The following is a 19617-nucleotide window of genomic DNA, read 5'->3' on the forward strand; positions in this document are numbered from 1 at the left end:
GGAAACAAAGCTGAACGCAGTGCAAAACTCAGCAAAGCCTGCTTTTTGTAAGCAGCTGCTTCGCAGCAAAAACGCAACGTGTGAACATAGCCATATTGTGCATTTCTAGTATTTTACCAATACATCAATGTTGTCAAAGAGTTATTTCCAATATCTTAAATAGATTTCATACTAATCTCCAACAATTTTTATTAAAGTGTTCCAATATAAGTTTATGAAAAATCCTCGTAGTTTAGCACTAATTGCCCCCAATAATCACATTGGAACGACGTTGCCGTTGGAACCGTCCTCCTGTAGTTCCTAAGGATTAGGTTGATCATGTGCGGTGTAGGAAGCCTGTGTTCTATTGCTGTGCGCTCCCTCATTCTCACCGCAGAGCGCTCCTTCAGTCATTTATGGAATCGCACTACTGTGCTCTAATGAATCGGTGATGCCTGGCAGAGGACACAGTGCAGACCATGCAGAGCTTCTCCTGTAATGCTGAACACACACTTGGCTCAGAACGCAGCTCAGCAGTGCTTGACAAGCTGTGATGGTAATATAAATCTAATTTATATGTTTATATACTGTAAGCCCAGCAGTCTATCTAGCACTATATCTAATACTAAAGGTATAATGCTATAATAATTCTTTATAACTATTCATACATATAAATTAAGAAGAAAACATTAAATATATGAATTATTTTAAATAGCAGTTCTGCCAAAGAAACTATATTCATAAAATTGAGGTACTTAGCACACAAATATTTGTGTGTGCCCACTAACCATATTTAATGAATGTGCGGCGCACCAATTATTGATCTTGAGTACAGCAAATACAGTTGAAGAGGGGTGGCACTGCAGCACTGAGGAGAAGCAGGGTGCTGCTGGAAAATGTAATTTTAACAGAGAATAAGTGGTCCATCCATTCTGCAATATAAAACTGGATGCACAGAGGGGTGGAAAGAGATGAAAAAAGACACAAACGTACAAGTAAGAAACCCAATGTTTGGTTTAGTCTGTATTTTTAGTATACTTATGCTGATACTGTGTTTCGGCACAAATAATGCAAAACATTTAAATATTGTTAAATGTTTCCGCTGTTGGCACACAAGTCTACAATTCACTTGCCCCATGATTCAGTGATGCTGTGTTATATAGCAGAAATCTAAGCGTCGATCTCAGGACACAATGGTAATTGAATGCAATAAGCCTAAGCAACCACATATTAGCTGTCCCTTTTTTATGTTAAACTTTTGCAATGTTCTCTGCCAAAGCCTTTCCTACTGATGTGAAGAATGAAAAGTCACAGCTTTAGGCCATAGTGTGCCACAGTGGGGCTATACTTTTAGATTTTTGTTATTTTCTTTTTCCTTGAGGTTGCAACTGAGATTGTGCAGCATTGTGAATGGCACATTTGGAAGACGGTTCTGAAAAACAAAGCTGGCCATTGTCGTGCCACATGCCTGAATTATAAATCGAGAAAAGAAATGTTATGTTCAGTGGGGCACCTTTACATCTGCTGCACATACCTTTATACCTCCTGCTATCAAAGTGGCGTCCTGGTGCTTAAATCTCTTACTGTTTGTCTTGTAAGAGTTTATTATGTCTGAATGAGTATACAGATTAGCATACGTACTTAAACTTATTCACAGTTCCGGAAAATGTCTATATATGAATGAATTGGCATCACTCCTCGTGCACTTCCTTTTATACTTTGCTTTTATGGTTGCTGCTATTATTATGCGGCTTTTTAGAAAAAGGTTGCTTATAATTTTTTTTAGTCTAATTGATTATCAATTTCTCATATTTATTTCTCATATTTATTTAATACAAAAAAAACCTTCAGTTATTAAAAATTCTGGCTTAAAGAAAAATTTCAGCCAATGTTAGCTGTTCACATTATGCCATAATCATTTTAGTCTTTATTTTTTTTCCTATGGTGAATTTCAATATCAAACACAAAGGTTGTTCAATGCTGAAAAAGAGAATGGACATTGTTGCTGCGGTTTTGTGCCGGTGGGGCCGCGCGGTGTGGAGTCATGGGGACTCAGTCTTGCCGCGAGGGTGCTGTGGGGCATCGGTCCGTCCGCCCTGCCGATGCATTATCGCTGCGGCGGTGTTTGGCTCATGGCTCCGCTCTGTTAGGGCGATAAGGACCCACTAAGAGGTTTGCCATGACGTGCTAGTGGGCTTCATACAGTCTGATCAGAATGTTAAGCTAAGAAACTCATGTTGAGGTTGAGCTCAAAAGTTTACATATCCCAGCAGAATTTTTGCTTTCTTGGCCTTTTTTCAGAGAGTATGAATGATAACACCAAAACTTTTTCTCCACTCATGGTTAATGGTTGGGTGAAGCCATTTATTGTCAAACTACTGTGATTTCTTTTTTTAAATCATAATGACAACCCAAAACATCCAAATGACCCTGATCAAAAGTTCACATACCCCGTTTCTTAATACTGTGTATTGCCCCCTCTAAAATCAATGACAGCTTGAAGTCTTTTGTGGTAGTTGTGGATGAGGTTCCTTATTTTCTCAGATGGTAAAGCTGCCCACTCTTCTTGGCAAAAAGCCTCCAGTTCCTGTAAATTCCTGGGTTGTCTAGCATGAACTGCGTGCTTGAGATCTCCCCAGAGTGGCTCAATGATATTGAGGTAGTAAGAAGCTTTTGAACACAATTCAAAGAGTGTAGGTGCCCAGAAGGAAAAACAATATGTAGTAGTAGAAAACACCTCCAGTGCTAAAAAAAAGGGATAACTCTTGAGAATATTCCGTGTAACAAGAGGATCTTTATTTACAGCCAATACTGTATATGACATTGACAAGACAAAATTTTCGACGTTTCGGCTCTCAGGCTTTTATCAAGGATGTCTGTCACAAGCTGAATTGTCGTTTATGGCGTGCTTGAAGCCAGGAGCAGAGTAAAAAGTGACAGACATTGGCTGTAGCCAATGACAGGTCAACGTGACCTTGTGTTTTGGATTGTTGTCATGGTGGAACATCCAAGTACGTCCCATGCGCAGCTTCCTTGATGATGAGTGCAAATTTGCCTCCAGTATTTGCTGATAACATGCTGCATTCATCTTTCATTCAACTTTGACTAAGTTTCCTGTGCCTTTGTAGCTCACACATCCCCAAAACATCAGCAATCCACCTCCGTGCTTTACAGTAGGAATGGTGTTTTTCTTTCATAAGCCTTGTTGACCTCTCTCCAAACGTAACATTTATGGTTGTAACTAAAATGTTCAATTGTGGTCTCATCACTCCAAATTACCTTGTTCCAGTAGTTTTGAGGCTTGTCTCTGTGCTGTTTTGCGTATTGTAGGCTAGATACTTTGTGGTATTTGTGCAGGAATGGTTTTCTTCTGGCAACTCGACCATGCAGCCCATTTTTCTTGAAGTGCCTCCTTATTGTGCTTCTTGAAACAGCCACACTGCTAGTTTTCAGAGAGTCCAGTATTTCAGCTGATGTTATTTTTGGGTTTTTCTTTGCATCCCAAACAATTTTCCTGGCAGTTGTGGATGACATTTTTGTGGGTCTACCTGACCGTGGTTTTGTTTTTACAGAGCCCCTGATTTTCCATTTGTTAATCACAGTTTGAACGCTGCTGACTGGCATTATCAATTCCTTGGATATCTTTTTTTGTATCTCTTTTCTGTTTTATACAGTTCAACTACCTTTTCCCGTAGATCCGTTGACATTTCTTTTGCTTTCCTGATGACTTACAATCCAGAAATGTTAGTGGCTGGATGAAAGATGCAAGAGTCTGTGTGGATCCCAGACACTCAGCTTTTATGCACACACACTGATTACAAGCAAACAGGTCACATGAGAGGATGTTACCTTTAGTAGCCATTCAAACCCATTTGTATCAACTTCTGTGCATGTTATGAGGCCAAAACCACCAGGGTAAGTGAACTTTTGATCAGGGTCATTTGGATTTTTTGGTTTTTGGGTTGTCATTATGATTTAAAAAGAGAAAACACAGCAGTTGAACAATAAATGGCTTCACCCAACCACTAACCATGAGTGGAGAAAATGTTTTGGTGTTATCATTCATATTCTCTGAAAAAAGGCCAAGAAAGCAAAAATTCTGACAGGGTATGTAAACTTTTGAGCACAACTGTATATTTTTGCCTAGCGGCATTAGCTCAATGTATGATTTTTGGAGGTGCCCTTCATGCTCTTTTTTGGTAAAAAGGTTGTTCAAGTTAACCAAACAGATAAATCAACTGCAGCACACAAAAAGTCTTTTGAAATTCAAATTCATCAGATTCGACAAATTTTTAAAAAATTTGATTAGCAGCAAATCAATAGGTCACAAATTGCAATACTGCAAGTCCTCTGATTGGGCTGAAAAAAATGCGTGTAATACTCTGAGATCTCCTGGGACTGTATCTAACCAAGCTTTTTAACACAAACACAGCCTTAGTAATTTCAAAGCGACCTCACGGTAGAAATGTATGGAAATCTGGTAGTAACCCACAGCCCATTTAATAACACCGTACACTGACAGATATTACATGTTCTTTTAAAATAAAAAAAAATAGCCCAAACATTTCCCCTCATAGTCATTTGAGATCCAGCAGATCGTTCTGTGCAGAAAACTGACAGTGTTGCTGACAGAGGTAAAAGCATCCTACTTTCACTGTGATTAATAATGTGCCATATGTTCCATTACCCCTCCACTTCCTACCCACTAATACACTTGTCAGAGGTTGCTCAGGAATTAAACAATTGGGTATAGTCACTCCTGACTAGCATACTTTCTTTGACTTAAACTGATTTCACATTTTTTAGTTTTTGCAAAAAAATGTGGCGCTGCTATGCTAATGCTTTCTAGTGTATTAAGAAAGAAGAAAAATGTGTTATTGTAAGACAGATTCTAGCTACAACAGATCACTGATCAATGCAATTGAGTATGGCACAGATGAAAGCTCCTTTCCTATCTGTTTCTCTTCATATTAATTGAATCTAAGAAAGGTTATTACTAGATATGAACAAGATGATTCACTGGATCCCGGGCCAGTTGTCACTTTGCAAATTTTCACTTACCAACCGGCATCACTAGTGCCTCTATTTAGTAAATCTAGTGTAACATCATTGTTACTTATTGAAAGACACATGACATTGTGTTGGGCCCACTAAGCAGGAGGCACACTGGGATGCCGGCATGTAGGTGGAGTTTTGCTGGGCTGTCGTCCGGCAGTATGAAGTTACTGAGGTGGCCACTGGACCAATGTCTTGCAAACCATTTTGCTTAACTCTTGTACTAATGGTAATAAATAAATGTTTTGCAATTAAATATAGGACATTGTGAGTGTGTCTGATTAGCTAACATGGCCTGTGTTAGGGGACAAACCATCAAGTTCTGGCTTCCATGGATAGTCTTGGCACTTGCCCCTCCAAAACTATATCCCAGGGAATGTATCCGTTTTCAACAGTATATATTAATCTGGACTTCTCTGCAAAAGCTCTTGGATTGTGTCTATGGAATAGCTGCTGTCCCGTGGACATAGTTGGCGGTATAGTAGTGGACAAGCTGCATCTGAACTAGAGGTCAGTACCAAACAGAGAATTAGCAGGCAGGGATCAAAATAGGAGAATAGCTAAGGTCAAATCAGGAGTACAAAATGAAAGACAATAGCAGGATGCACGAGATGTTAATCAGTCTACGCCCTCCACCATCAGTGCTGCTCCTCGAGACAGAGTGTCAGTGTCTGATGGCTGAGGGACATCTAATGCGTTCGGCAAGTGGCCTTAGCTCTTCCTAATCTGATAAAGCATTTGTGTGACCCGTACTAAATAGTTAGATTTACATTTGATATTCCAGCTGACCGTAACTAACTTATGCAAATGACTAAAACTAATGTTTTTACTAGCCATATTTTTATTACTAATATTATATACAACCATTTATTGATATTACTGAAGATGTTGTCTTGTGCCACCTTGTGATATCCACTCTGATGATTGGAAACACTATACAACCAGGGGCTACATTAACCAGATAAAAGAAAAAATGACCAAACAGGTGAGAAAATTCACAAATGAGTAAAGGTGACCACACTCATTAAATGAATGTTGGCTAAAGCCATTAATTTCTGCTTTAACATATGTGTGTTTGACCTGACTTTCCCCAAGTAACAGATGTCAGGAGGAAGAAAAGTCAGACATATTGCATTTTGTCACCTGATCCCTTGATCCCAAGGGAAAATAACCCGCCATGAAAAGGCTCTGATATCTGCTTACTTCCTTTTCTGCTAGGAACACATGCATGCTCAAAAGACTGAAATGTTTATGGGGTGAGGCAATTATCTGTTCCACCTTAAATGGGTTGTCCACTACTGGACATTGGACAACTCCCTCTTAACTGCCAAAGTTCTCCATATAAAATGAACAAAGCACATACCATCCGGACCGACTCAATTCCAGTAATGTCATTGCTGCTGCCACCTTAACTATTCTGTCAGAGCAAATATCTGCTCTGACAAAATACTGACAGGCAGTTAGTGATTGACTGCAGCGGTCACGTAACAAGGATCAGAGACACAATGCTGACATTGCAAGAGCAGCACCAGTCCGGGAGGTAAGGATATGATTTCTTTTTCATTTTATTATACCTGGGAAACTTTGGCAATTAAGATAAAGTCATCAACTCCTTTAAAGACACTGTGGAGTTCAGATTGATTGAATTTTTTGCTGTCAGCGCATAGTCATTTCAGTCTAGTTCATAGATAAACATCAGAAACATCATTGGCAGATGAGTCTTTTCAATATAATCAGTTCATGGTCACAATACTTTCAGCAGGGTTGGGAAACCCCATTAATAATTTTTACTACAAATGACTTAATGAATACTCCATGAGAATCAGCTGCAGGGCAGCCGAGCTTCTAAAATATAAGGATGTGTCCGAGCATTTACCAAACAAGGTGACCTTGGAGTATCGTAATTTACTCAAACTCCTTTTAATACTATTTTGAGGTTTTCATATTTTTGGGCACACTAAAAAAGTAACAGCTTTTCTTCCAGAAAGGGCTACTCTTCTCCACAGGCTGTACCTGGAATTACATTCATCAATGGCTCTTTAAGGATAAATAATTTTTAGGCGTATATCTAAAAATTAGCCAATATGTGAAATAAGGCCATTTACTGAGTGACTTAAGTAGGTCTTTATGTATATTCTGTGTCATAGCAAAAAGATGAACATTAAATCAAGGACTTTCAAATCTTTAGTCGGATATTTTGGTCCATAGCGTTATTATGTCTTGTAATTGAGTCACTAGAACATGATGGCTTTCCAAATAATTTTTTTAATGCTTTTTTACCCTCCCCTGTGTCTTTTCTGCCTTGGAGGTGACAGAGCACTCTGAAGAAAACCTTCACACATAAATTATTTTGTAAGATGAGCAACTGCTCGTTTTATTAGATTTTTCTTTTCCATCTCGTAATTGATTTCATATAATACGGACTTTGAAAGCAGATCTGTAAATTGTCAGCAGCATGTAAATGGCCTTGTTTTTATCATGCAAAGATTAAAACACCAGACCGTCCTATAAGTAGATAAAATATCACTTGAAATTCCCTTTAAGTCCTGATAAATGTTGCACAGTCCGCGTGATGATTTTTCAAACCCATTTACAATAGTGGGAGAAGTACATGCTAAAACTGTCTGCACATTTCATTATTCTGCGCTAAAACACAATCCGCTGCTCGGTCTGATGACATCAGACACCATTTGTGTAAATCAAGGGCAGCCAAATCTTGACACCCCAGCTCCCTTGCGAATATAAATTTCTATACTCACTCAGAAGAGATTGGTGATATTAGGTTTTATTTTATTTTACTTTTATTTCTTTTCATCTGTATTCATATTCTGATAATTGTACTACTGCACAGAGCTGGTCTTTTCCAAAGTGGGCATTTATTTTATGCCTGAGTTTGGGGATTTTCTATCGGACAGTGGTGCTATTCTTGAAAGCATCTCTGAATTGTAAAAACGAATATCTGAGATTTTTCTAAAATTAAAATGACTTGGGCAGTGGCAGTTCTCCTTACAGAAATCATTTTATCAATCCACGTCTTCCATGGAAGTTTTTGTAAAGATCCAGTGTTGTCGCTGTCTTCCTCGTTGACTTGTAGGTACGGGAGTGAACATCAATAATTCAACAAAATAGAGATGACTGCACGTAACAACTTAGTCAGTGTTCACGTCTTCCCCAAAGACTTTGGAGCCTCCCTCACATATTCCAGGATATTTGATGTAAAAAGTATTTCATTATGCAACTTTTAAAATGACAGACGCTATGACAGCACACAATGGACGCAATCATAAGTCAGAGGGGTCTATTAGACTCTTCCAGGTGTTCGTAATTTTCCAGAACATGATACCAGAAAAGTTGATGTGAACCCGGCCTTACACTATAATAGATTGTGTACACTGAAAAGTTATGTACCTGGACCCTATAAGGGTACATTTACACATCTTTTTCAGTTGGCCAAAAATATTCCTTTTTCAAGCAGAAGATGATTCAGGAAATTCTTCTTTTGTAAACCTGAAATGTCTATTTTTTTGTGTTTTTTGACAATGTTTTTGATCACCAGTGTTTAGGCTCACCTGGTGAGGTGGATCCTCTAAGCCTCAGGTCTTGGTGGGTACACAGATTCCAGATATTGGAGGAAGACGTTTGGAACCAATGACTTGACACACTTAGGAATCTTGGGGGCAGCAGGACGTAAGCAGTGGAACCCAGCAGGGATAGAAGCAAGTTAAAGTATGATGGGCAGAAAAGTTGGAGTACACCAAACGAAAGTTTTCAGTCCTAAGGAAATGAGATCACTGAGCCATGCTGGGCAACCGGCAAAACCTGGGTGGAGCACAACAACCTGGGTGGTGCACAACAGGGGGCAGCAGATCAAGGTGAAGGAAGCAGATCCCTGAATACTTGGGATAAGTGTGTAACAACCATAGAGAATTTTTTAGGGTTTTTCTAGCATGTTTGAATTACTTTTTTATTGTCATTTTCAAGACTTTTTTTTAACTCTATTCGACAATTCAGAAACTGCTGGAGATTTTTAAAACCTTCCTGTTGACTTACATTGTAAAGTATAGAGTGTCTTCAGAGCAAGTCACCTCTTCTAACCGTTTGGCGTCTTTGGAGACCTGAAACAGTTAAAAGACACTCGAATAAGTTCATGCTTTTGAGCATATTGAGAGCACTTTTTCAAGATGTAATGTGAACATACCCTAAAGTGGGAAGCAGAATCACTAAGGAGCCTTATTAATTGCCTGTGGGCATTTTGTCTGGGGAAGACTGCATTCATTATACAGCTCTTCACTTTTTTCAGGGGACATCTTTATGCCCTATTAGGAGTTTTCTTCATGGGACAATCCCTTTAAAAACAGCAGAGCTTAGTGAAGAAATATCTCTGGGCAGGTTAGGTTGTGTGAGGGCCTTGGACTGAGGTTGCAGTTGTAATAAAATTCTTTGACATCAGCGTCCTAGAAGAAATAAGTTTTCAAGGCACGCTCCAGCCTCAGCTCAATTTCAGTTTCATCGGTAGAGTTTTCTCGGGATATGTAGTTATGTTATAACAAAAAAGTAGCCATAGTTTATTTACTGATTTGCTGTTGGTTTAATTTTATAATGCTTTCACATTGGCATCTTGGCTTCTTTTTGTAATAGTAGCCATGACGCTTTGCCAAATACGATGTGCGATTGATGGAAGCTGCAGCAGTGAACGAGTGCTAAAAGTAACAAAAAGCAAATGTATGTAAGTTTATCTGTAGGGGATCAGTTTTAATTTCTGATTTAAGTTTTAATTTCAATTTACAGCAGTGTTGGCTTCTGTAAATCATGGAAATCAGTTATTTTGGCCCAAGGATACAACTGGCATCCACAGACCTAACAACTCAACTGAGTCAGAGAGATGTCCAGGCTGTCTCACAGGCGGTTGTCAGTACTAGATGTAGAATCCAGAATACAACAGTAAATTATCAAACATATTTTCTGTGTTCCTGTTTTTAGATTTATACACACTCCTAAATATTGAAATTGCAATGCCAAGAAGAAAAAGTTGTGGGATTATGGAAATCACAGGATGGATAAACATGTTAATGAGCCTTACACTATGGCTGGTCCAAATAACTAAAGCAATTGTTACCATCCACCTCTCGTGTCTCCCCTTTTCCTCATAGTTTGTAAGCTTGCGAGCAGGGCCCTCATTCCTCCTGGTATCTGTTTTGAACTGTGATTTCTGTTATGCTGTAATGTCTATTGTCTGTACAAGTCCCCTCTATAAGTTGTAAAGCGCTGCGGAATATGTTGGCGCTATATAAATAAAAATTATTATTATTATATTATATACAAATGACGAAAAAATGGAAACATTTTCAAAACATCTAGACTTGTTCAGCATTGGCTATATGAGCACCATACACAGAAATCCCCAGACTTGCATGTCTTGACTTCTATCAATTAGGTTATTAATGGTTGAGGAATGTTCTGCCATGCTGAATGCACTTGGTGTCATGCACAATGTGGGAAAGACTAAGTGCAACACGAAGGGATGAGGGGGAGTAAGCCCAGACACTAGGGAAAAGGTGAGTGGAGACCCCTAGGCAGATCTAATAGCACCCTATCTGCCCTACCATCCCTTAGTTGGTTCCTCACCAGTCGCCGAGCAGGAAACCTAAGCTGTGTTTCTCCATAGAGCTAAGCCCTGAGTAGGGAGGGAGTGGGATCATCACTGGTCAGTCCCCACTGTAAACTAAAGACAAAAAAGGTAGACGGAGAGGAAGTTAGCAGACTGCTATAGCTCCAAGCCTTAACAAGGGAAAAATGTGAATATCACCAGCGATTCTCTGCAGTTGACTGGGGATTTATAAACACCCAGGTCCAGGTGTGTCAACTAGAGCCAGAGGGAGGATGCCGATGGGTCCAAGAGTCAGAAGGACTAAGGAGGCGTCTGTAATGCCAAACCTTCTGCAGCCAGATGCAGAGTGACACAGTATGTTGCATCTGAGACAACCATGACATTTGGGCACAAAAATCATCAATATCCACTGCTGTCAACTCCCTTTGTAATTGCAGACCAATGATGTCCCAGATTTGCTAAATTAGAGACAAGTCCTGAGATGCTGCAGACCATATTAGCATGTTTGGGCCTTGCAGGCTGCTCATAGTGGCATGCTCAACATGCAGCCTTTTATTCTCTTGATGAAAAATGGCTCTTCAGACACTTTGGAAAATTGACCATAACACTGGTTCCACAAATGATCCATTTCGTACTGCTAGTGAAATTGAACGTTAAATACTAAGCCTAAGGCGTCAAGTAGTGTCTGCACAAACCATCAGAAGACATTTGCATGACATTGAGCTACGAGCCAGATGTCCACTTCTATTGTTCCATTGACCTCACGACACCTCTCTCAAAGGCTGTCATGATGCAGAATAAGACGGCAATGGAAGCTGCCTTTAGCAATGGGTACCACATTTGTCTTGGATGCAATGATCGCTGGAGATTGGTATGGAGACAACATGGGCAATGCCATGAAGAGGCTTTCATGACAGAATGTCACATCGGTCTTCCTCCCAAGAATATGGTGTGGCATAATGTATGGTAGCTGGACCCTTCTTCTCTTCATTCCAGGTATACTGACAGCTTGGTTCTACTTTGATTTGAACATGGAACCAGTTATATGGTTATTTCTCCAACGTGTGTCCAGAGTGTCCAAGCATGCGTTTTCCAAAATGATAGTGCCAGGTTGCATACTGCCCATGCTACTGTGAGCATATGTAGCCTAAATATGCTTTCATCATCTGCAGTGTCTCCAGACTTGTCTCCCAAGAAGCACATCTGGGATGTTATTGGTTGGTAATTAAAGAAAGGAGCTGCCAGCAGCAGATCATGATGATTTACATACCAAAGTATATTCAACATGGCGGAACATTCCACAGAAAACCATTAATAACTTCACTGAGAGCAGCCATGGAGTGTAAGCGCAGGGATTTCTGTATGTGGTGCTCATACTTGATACTGAATAAATTGTTTTGAACATTTTGTTTCCATTTTGTCAGCATTTCCACTTTAGTAACATGTCTATCCATCATGTATCTCCCATAATTCTACAACTTCTTCTTCGTGGTGTTGCCATTTCACTGTTTGGATGAACCCAAAATAATAGTACATCAATTCCCAATATCCAAATAAAGTCATAATTGCAAATATACAGCATCTTCACACCAGTTGAATCTTTGTTTTTCACATATAGTACTCTAAATCTCCATTTGCAGGTAGATAGCTCAACTACCAGTTACCTGCAGCCACTCTGATGGGAATCCTGAGAACAAAACTGCAGAATTTTAGGCCAAAAATTGTTTAAAGAGGTCTTGCCACTAATTTTATAAAATAAGAATAAGGCATTGTAATAATAATAATAATCTTTATTTATATAGTGCCAACATATTCCGCAGCACTTTACAGTTTAACAATTTCAAACACAACAGTCATAAGTAACAATGTTAATAATACAATAATTAAAGCACAATAAGACGACCCTGCTCGTGAGAGCTTACAATCTACAATGAGGTGGGGGAGATACAAAGTACAGGTGTGTATTTACAATGATGTATTTATAATGATGGTCCAGCCATCTTCAGGGGGTGGGGGATAGATGGAGATAGTAAGTGTAAAAGTGTAAAAGTCATGCACACAATGATGCAGATTTACGCTTTCACATAAAATGGTCTATAAGGGAAACTAAAGCCATATATCCTGCTGCTAATGCAAATTATGCTGGAGACGTCTACAAGCAAACAAGACAAATTTACTATATGATATTCCCTCATATTATATGTATGTCACTGAACACAATAACAATTTCCAAAATTTTGGCAAGTCTGAGTTGTAAATAACTTTTTTGAACCCATAATATGAAAGTAAGATTAATAATATAACTTTCATTACAAAATATTCTATTTTACTCAAATTAATCACATACGGACACTGCCACCACCTTGTTTCACTGTAGACACCATGCATTTTTTTTGTACATCTCAGCATTGCAACGCCATACAGTTTTGAAGCCATCAGTTCCAAAAACATTTATCTTGGTCTCATCACTTCAGAAAATAGATCCCCAGCAGTCTTCATATTTTTCAGCTTGGACCCTTTCAAATTATAGGTGGGCTTTTTTTGTTATTATTTTGTATCAATTTTGCTAATAATATTCTGACTGATGAGGAAAGCGTTGCTGATCTTATTATAGTCTTCACCTTTCTTGTGCAAAGAAATTAATTTCTTTGTCTGGTTTTGTGACATTTCTCTTCCATGTGGTGCCATTGCTGACAGCATGAAATGGGAAGGGTTTCTTTGTTAAGTAATGCCCCTTTCCTCTGGACATCTGTGTAATGAATAATTAGACTTAGCTCTGGTTGAATTTTTGTTAATCAGAATTGCAATCTAAACTTTGGATTTGCTCTTAAGACTCCGAAGCATATCCAGTTGAAATATATTGCAGTACACGGTACATGGCCAATGACAGACCAGCAGCTGACTTCAGCGTGCACATGGCTCATGGCAGTGACATCATGTGCTCCCGTCGCTTGCACGCTAAAGTCAGCTGCCAGCTTTAGAACAGGATACTGCATGGTGGGGAAGCAGAGGGAAGGTGAGTAGAATGGTTTATTTTTTTAAGAACAGTGGCAGTATGGGGACATACACCAGAATTGGGCCCAGCATAAGGGACATATACCAGGATAAGGGACATATTGCCACGATTGGGCCCAGAATAAGGGACATATACCATGATGAGGGACATATACCAGGATGGGATATATATAACAGGATGGTGGATATACAGTGGCATGTAAAAGTTTGGGCACCCCTGGTCAAAATTATCGTTATTGTGAACAGTTAAGCAAGTTGGAGATGAAATTGTCTCTAAAGGGCCTAAAGTTAAAGATAACACATTTCCTTTGTATTATAGGCAAAAATATGTATGTATGTATATATATATATATATATATATATATATATATATATATATATATATATATATATATTCATCTTTGACATGTTAAAAATTACAAAAAAGAAAATGGACTGATGCAAAAGTTTGGACAGCCTGCATGGTTAGTACCTAGTAGTACTCCCTTTTGAAAGTATCACAGCTAGTAAATGCTTCTTGTAGCCAGTCTTTCAATTCTTGTTTGAGAGTTTTCATCCATTCTTCCTTGGAAAATTCTTCCAGTCCTGTAAGATTTCTGGGTCCTCTTTCATGCACTGCTATTTTGAGATCTAGCCAAGATTTTCAAGGATGTTCATACCGGGGGACTTTGATGGCCTTTGTAAAACCTTCACCTTGCGCCTTTTGAGGTAGTCTATTGTGGATTTGGACGTGTGCTTAGGATCATTATCCATTTGTAGAAGCCATCCTCTTTTTACCTGTGAAATGTTCCCTGTCCCATTGGTTGCAACACAACCCCAAAGCATGATTCATCCACCCCCATGTTTGGCAAGATGGTTAATGGTTGGCAAGATGTTCTTTCCCTGAAAATTCTGTGCCCTTTTCTCTCCAGCCATACCTTTGATCATTGGGACCAAAGAGATCTATTATAACCTCACTCGTTCACATGACTTGTTTCAAAAAATGCATCAGGCTTGTTTAGATATTCTTTTGCATACTTCTGCTGCTGAATTTTATGATGAGGACACATGAGAGGTTTTTTTTCTGATGACTCTTCCATGAAGGCCATATTTGTGCAGGTGTCTCCGAAGAGAAGATGTACCACAACTCCAGAGTTTGCTAAATCTTTCTGAAGGTCTTTTGTAGTCAAGCAGGGGTTCTGATTTGCCTCTTTAGCAGTCCTACGAGCAGCTCTCACTGAAATTTTGCTCGGTCTTCCAGACTTTATGTTGACCTCCACTGTTCCTGTTAACTGCCATTTCTTAGTTACATTTTGAACTTAGGAAAGGGCAACTTGAAAACTCTTTGTTATCTTCTTATAGCCTTCTCCTGCTTTATGAGCCTTCACCATTTTCATTTTCAGAGTTCTAGGCAGCCGCTTAGAAGAAAACATGGCTTCTCTTTTTTGGCTCAAGGTTAGACGAGGCTGTGTTTTTATAAAACTAAAGCCATAACCCTAACAGGCTAATTAAGGTCTGAAACCTTGGTCAAATTTATCTGAGCACACAAATCTGCAAGAGTGCCCAAACGTTTGCATCAGCCCATTTTCCTATTTGTAATTTTAAAATTTCATAGATGAATATATATATATATATATATATACCGTATATACTCGAGTATAAGCCAAGATTTTCAGCCCACTTTTTTGGGCTGAAAGTGACCCTCTCAGCTTATACTCGAGTCATTGTCGGCGGGGGGGGGTGTCGGCGGGGGAGCGGCGCGGTGACATACTCACCTGCTCCTGGCACGGTCCCTGCATGTCCGATGGTCTCCGGGCAGCTCTTCCTTTGTACAGCGGTCACGTGGTACCGCTCATTAAAGTAATGAATATGGACGCATATTCATTACTTTAATGAGCGGTATGTGACCGCTGAACATAGGAAGATGCCGCTGGTCAGACCATCTGACAGTGAGACACTGCCAGGGACCGCGCCGGGGGCAGGTGAGTATATCGGGTGAGCATTGCGCGATAGTCACCTTCCTCGCTGCACGCTGCTCTGTCTTCCATCCTCTGCACTTACTGTTCAGGTCAGAGGGCGCGATGACACGATTAGTATGCGCGCTGCCCTCTGCCTGAACAGTCAGTGCAGAGGATGGAAGACAGAGCGTCGCGTGGAACGAGGAAGGTGACTATCGCAAGTGCCGGGGGCCTGAGCGAAGAGAGGTGAGTATGTGATTTTTTTAATTTTAATCGCAGCAACAGCATATGGGGCAAGTGTGTGGAGCATCTTATGGGGCACAATGTATGGAGCATCATATGGGGCCACAATGTATGGAGCATCTCATGGGGCCACAATGTATGGAGCATCATATGGGGCCACAATGTATGGATCATCATATGCGGCCACAATGTATGGAGCATCATATGCGGCCACAATGTATGGAGCATCATATGGGGCCACAATGTATGGAGCATCTCATGGGGCCGCAATGTATGGAGCATCATATGGGGCTGCAATGTATGGAGCATCATATGGGGCCCCAATGTATGGAGCATCATATGGGGCCACAATGTATGGAGCATCTCATGGGGCCACAAAGTATAGAGCATCGTATGGGGCCACAATGTATGGAGCATCTTATGGGGCATAATGTGTGGAGTATCTTATGGGACCATCAACCTTTATGCAGCATTATATGGGGCATATTTTGTATGGAGCATCTTATGGGGCCCGTCATGAACTGTATGGAGCATTATATGGGGCTCCTGATTCAATATGGATATTCAAAAACACTTAACCTTCTGATGTCTCAATTAATTTTATTTTTATTGGTATCTATTTTTATTTTTGACATTTACCGGTAGCTGCTGCATTTTCTACCCTAGGCTTATACTATTTAGGAGTCAATAAGTTTTCCCAGTTTTTTGTGGCAAAATTAGGGGGGTCGGCTTATACTCGGGTCGGCTTATACTCGAGTATATACGGTATGTATCGGAAATACAAAGGAAATGTGTCAAATTTAACTATAGTCCTTTTAGAGCTCGTTTCATCTTCAACTTGCTTAACTGTTGACAATAACAGTAATTTTGACCAGGGGTGCCCAAACTTTTACATGGCAGTGTATATAGCAGGATGGGACCCTGGATGGGGGATATATATACCAGGATGGTGGATATATATATATATATATATATATATATATATATATATATATATATATATATATATATATATATATATATATATATATATATATATAGGCACTGGGGCTCATCAGGCTCTAGTTTCAGCACTGCATCTACACATCTGTTGTTATTTCTCACCTCTCTGACTTTCTCGGCTTTCCCCTTTTAATATCATTGACTGTTAGCCTCACTGCATATATTATATGTGATGTGAATAAACAGACGTTTGTGCTTAGGGATTTGTGGAAGCATCAGGTTCTGGTGAATACAGTATTTTTCCAGCCTGAACACAGTCCTTTTGTCCCTGTAATTCTACTTATGAGTAGCCTTTGTGGTCTGTACTAGTCTGAATACAGCCCACTCCTATATATATATACTTTATTTAAACTCTAGCTTACTGTTAACAAACTCATCCTTTGGAAATTCTCAGTCCGCCTGTCACTAGATAATAATGGCCAGATGTTATCATACCCGGTGTCCTATACCAGCCAGACGTTGAGGACCACTGGTTACTGCATGTGTGACTGTAACGATGTGTCCAAACCATTGCTGTGAATTGACCTTATGTCATTTCTATACATAACAAATAGTGACACTAGTGTGGGACAGAACGTCTCTGTCCATGTCTACTTCATTACGATCCTTGTTGTTAACTGGGTCAAATTATCCATAGGAATTATTGGCTCACAAAAAATAGTCTCTAATCACAAGTGATTGGTGACAAACGGAGCTGGACCTTTGGACGCTGTAACATTCGGGTCCTTGGCCCACTAGAGGATCTTCTGGGTCTTTGTGGGCTTGTCGTATCTTGTGCGAAACTACAGTATATACAGTGTAGTGAGAAAATGTTCACGTCCTTTTACTTTCTTTCCAGTTGGTTTCTTTACAGCTTTTTTCCAAAAATGGATAATAATATTTTTTCTCAACAACCTCCACATAATACCTCACACTACTAATACAAAATCAGGTCTCTCAAGGTGACCAAAAATAATAAGTGTTCAAACCCCTTACATCCCCAGCGCCTGATGCTGCCACCACCATACTTCATCATTGCAGACTAGGAAGGCTCCAGTACAAGAAGGTCCTCCCAATAGTCTACATGGGTAAATAAAAAAAAAATCTGTCTCTACATAGATAGTTGTAACTGGATCGTCCGTTTAATTAGTCATTTGCCATTTATCCAGCCAGATAGATGGCTGTATAGATCGCTCAGTGAGCATCGTTTGCTTTGGTCTGTTTGTGTAAATAGGCATTCAAACGACCACCGATTGGTAAAAGTTTACCGATCATTGGTTGTACTGTGCCGCCGGTCGGGCTGTATAAACGGACCCTAATCAGTGAGGCTAAATGTGATTTACAGCTAAATAAACTTTCTTAAAGGGCAATGCCACTAAAACAAAAAGAGTGAAAAGGAAAGCAAACGGTTAACGAGAACAATGAATACCCTTCATGTGTGTGAATGTTTAAAGAGATTTTCCCACTATCAATGTATATTTTAATTAATAGATCTTGGAATATAATAATTCCACAATTGGGTGTGTAAAAAAATGTTCCTGTGCTGAGATAATATTGTGTAATGGCTATGTCTGACTGTGCAGGAACATGGTCTGATGGTACCACATGTCCTAGGGAGAGGGGGAAGGAAAAGAGTATACAGACAGGACAGCACGGGATCACAGCTCATTCTTTCTGTGAGGGAAAACTTGTTTCTAAACCGGCAGGGAAATGTTTTATCTCACAGATAAGAATAAGCTGTGATACTGTGCCCTCCTGCCTGTATACTCTCTTTTGCTTAACCCCATGCCCAGGAGCTGTGGTGTGACCAGACCATGTTCCTACATGGTCAGACACGGCCATTACACAGTACACAGCAGGGGCACATTTATAAGATTATCTCAGCACAGGAGCATTTTTTATAACACACCCAATTGTGGAACGTATTATTATTCCAAGATATACTGATTAATATGTACTTTGTTCTTAGGAAAACACCTTTAATTCTCTTTTGGATCACATAACTTTGCCAGAAGAGGGAAGAAAGGGGGATGCAGCTGCAGTTTTTCTCTATGTGTGTGAGAGGAGAAACAGGAGGTGCAACATGAATATGAAAAGATGAATGAACTCTTTAAAGAGTAATCATGATTTCAAAAGATTTTTTAAACATAGAGGCTGCAAAGTGCTGGTGATGGGTGATGTCTGGGTCCTGACACACTCAGGTAGCCCCCCATTGATTTCTTAAATCCCTTCTCTGAAGTGCTCAGTTCCTGCATGAGAGCACACACAGAGCAGAGTACAGGCACAATAGAAACTATGGGTCCATATACAGCTCTGTGATAGTGGCGTACGGACCGATAGACGTACTGCTGAGGTTCTACACCCGTCAGTCAGCGCTCTGCAGAAGCTGCACACTTCAGAGACATGTTTAGACTGATTGGTGAGGCTTTAACGGCCCGGACCCTAATTGATTAGTAGAACTTTGCAGCCTTTATAATGTGCAAAAAAATGTTTTAAAATGATAGACACCCTTTAAGCAAACATGGTGAAAGAAACAGCAGAAGGATTGAAAAAGGCCCAAAATATGGAGGTTAAACACATTTCTGGCTGCACTGTAGATTAGGTGTACATCTGACGAAGAAGAGATGAACAAATCTTACATAGCAATAGATATTTAGTATTACAAATAAAACATAAGACATTTTCTTTCCGGTATTCCTAAGAAAATTCCAAAACAATATGTTACATTTTGGATAGCGTTCGTATAATGTCAAGGATTCGGCAATCTTATGTTGGAACCTGTCAGTGAGTCTGATACTT

At 39.7% G+C, this 19617-nt stretch overlaps 1 protein-coding gene across 9 annotated transcripts in view; it reads left to right on the top strand.

Moving 5' to 3' along the window:
- Positions 1-19617, top strand: part of HOMER1 (homer scaffold protein 1) — a 136243-nt gene that overhangs the window by 10644 nt on the left and 105982 nt on the right. The window lies entirely within an intron of this gene.

This window comes from Ranitomeya variabilis, chromosome 1, assembly GCF_051348905.1.
Source record: "Ranitomeya variabilis isolate aRanVar5 chromosome 1, aRanVar5.hap1, whole genome shotgun sequence".
Lineage (NCBI taxonomy): Eukaryota > Metazoa > Chordata > Amphibia > Anura > Dendrobatidae > Ranitomeya > Ranitomeya variabilis.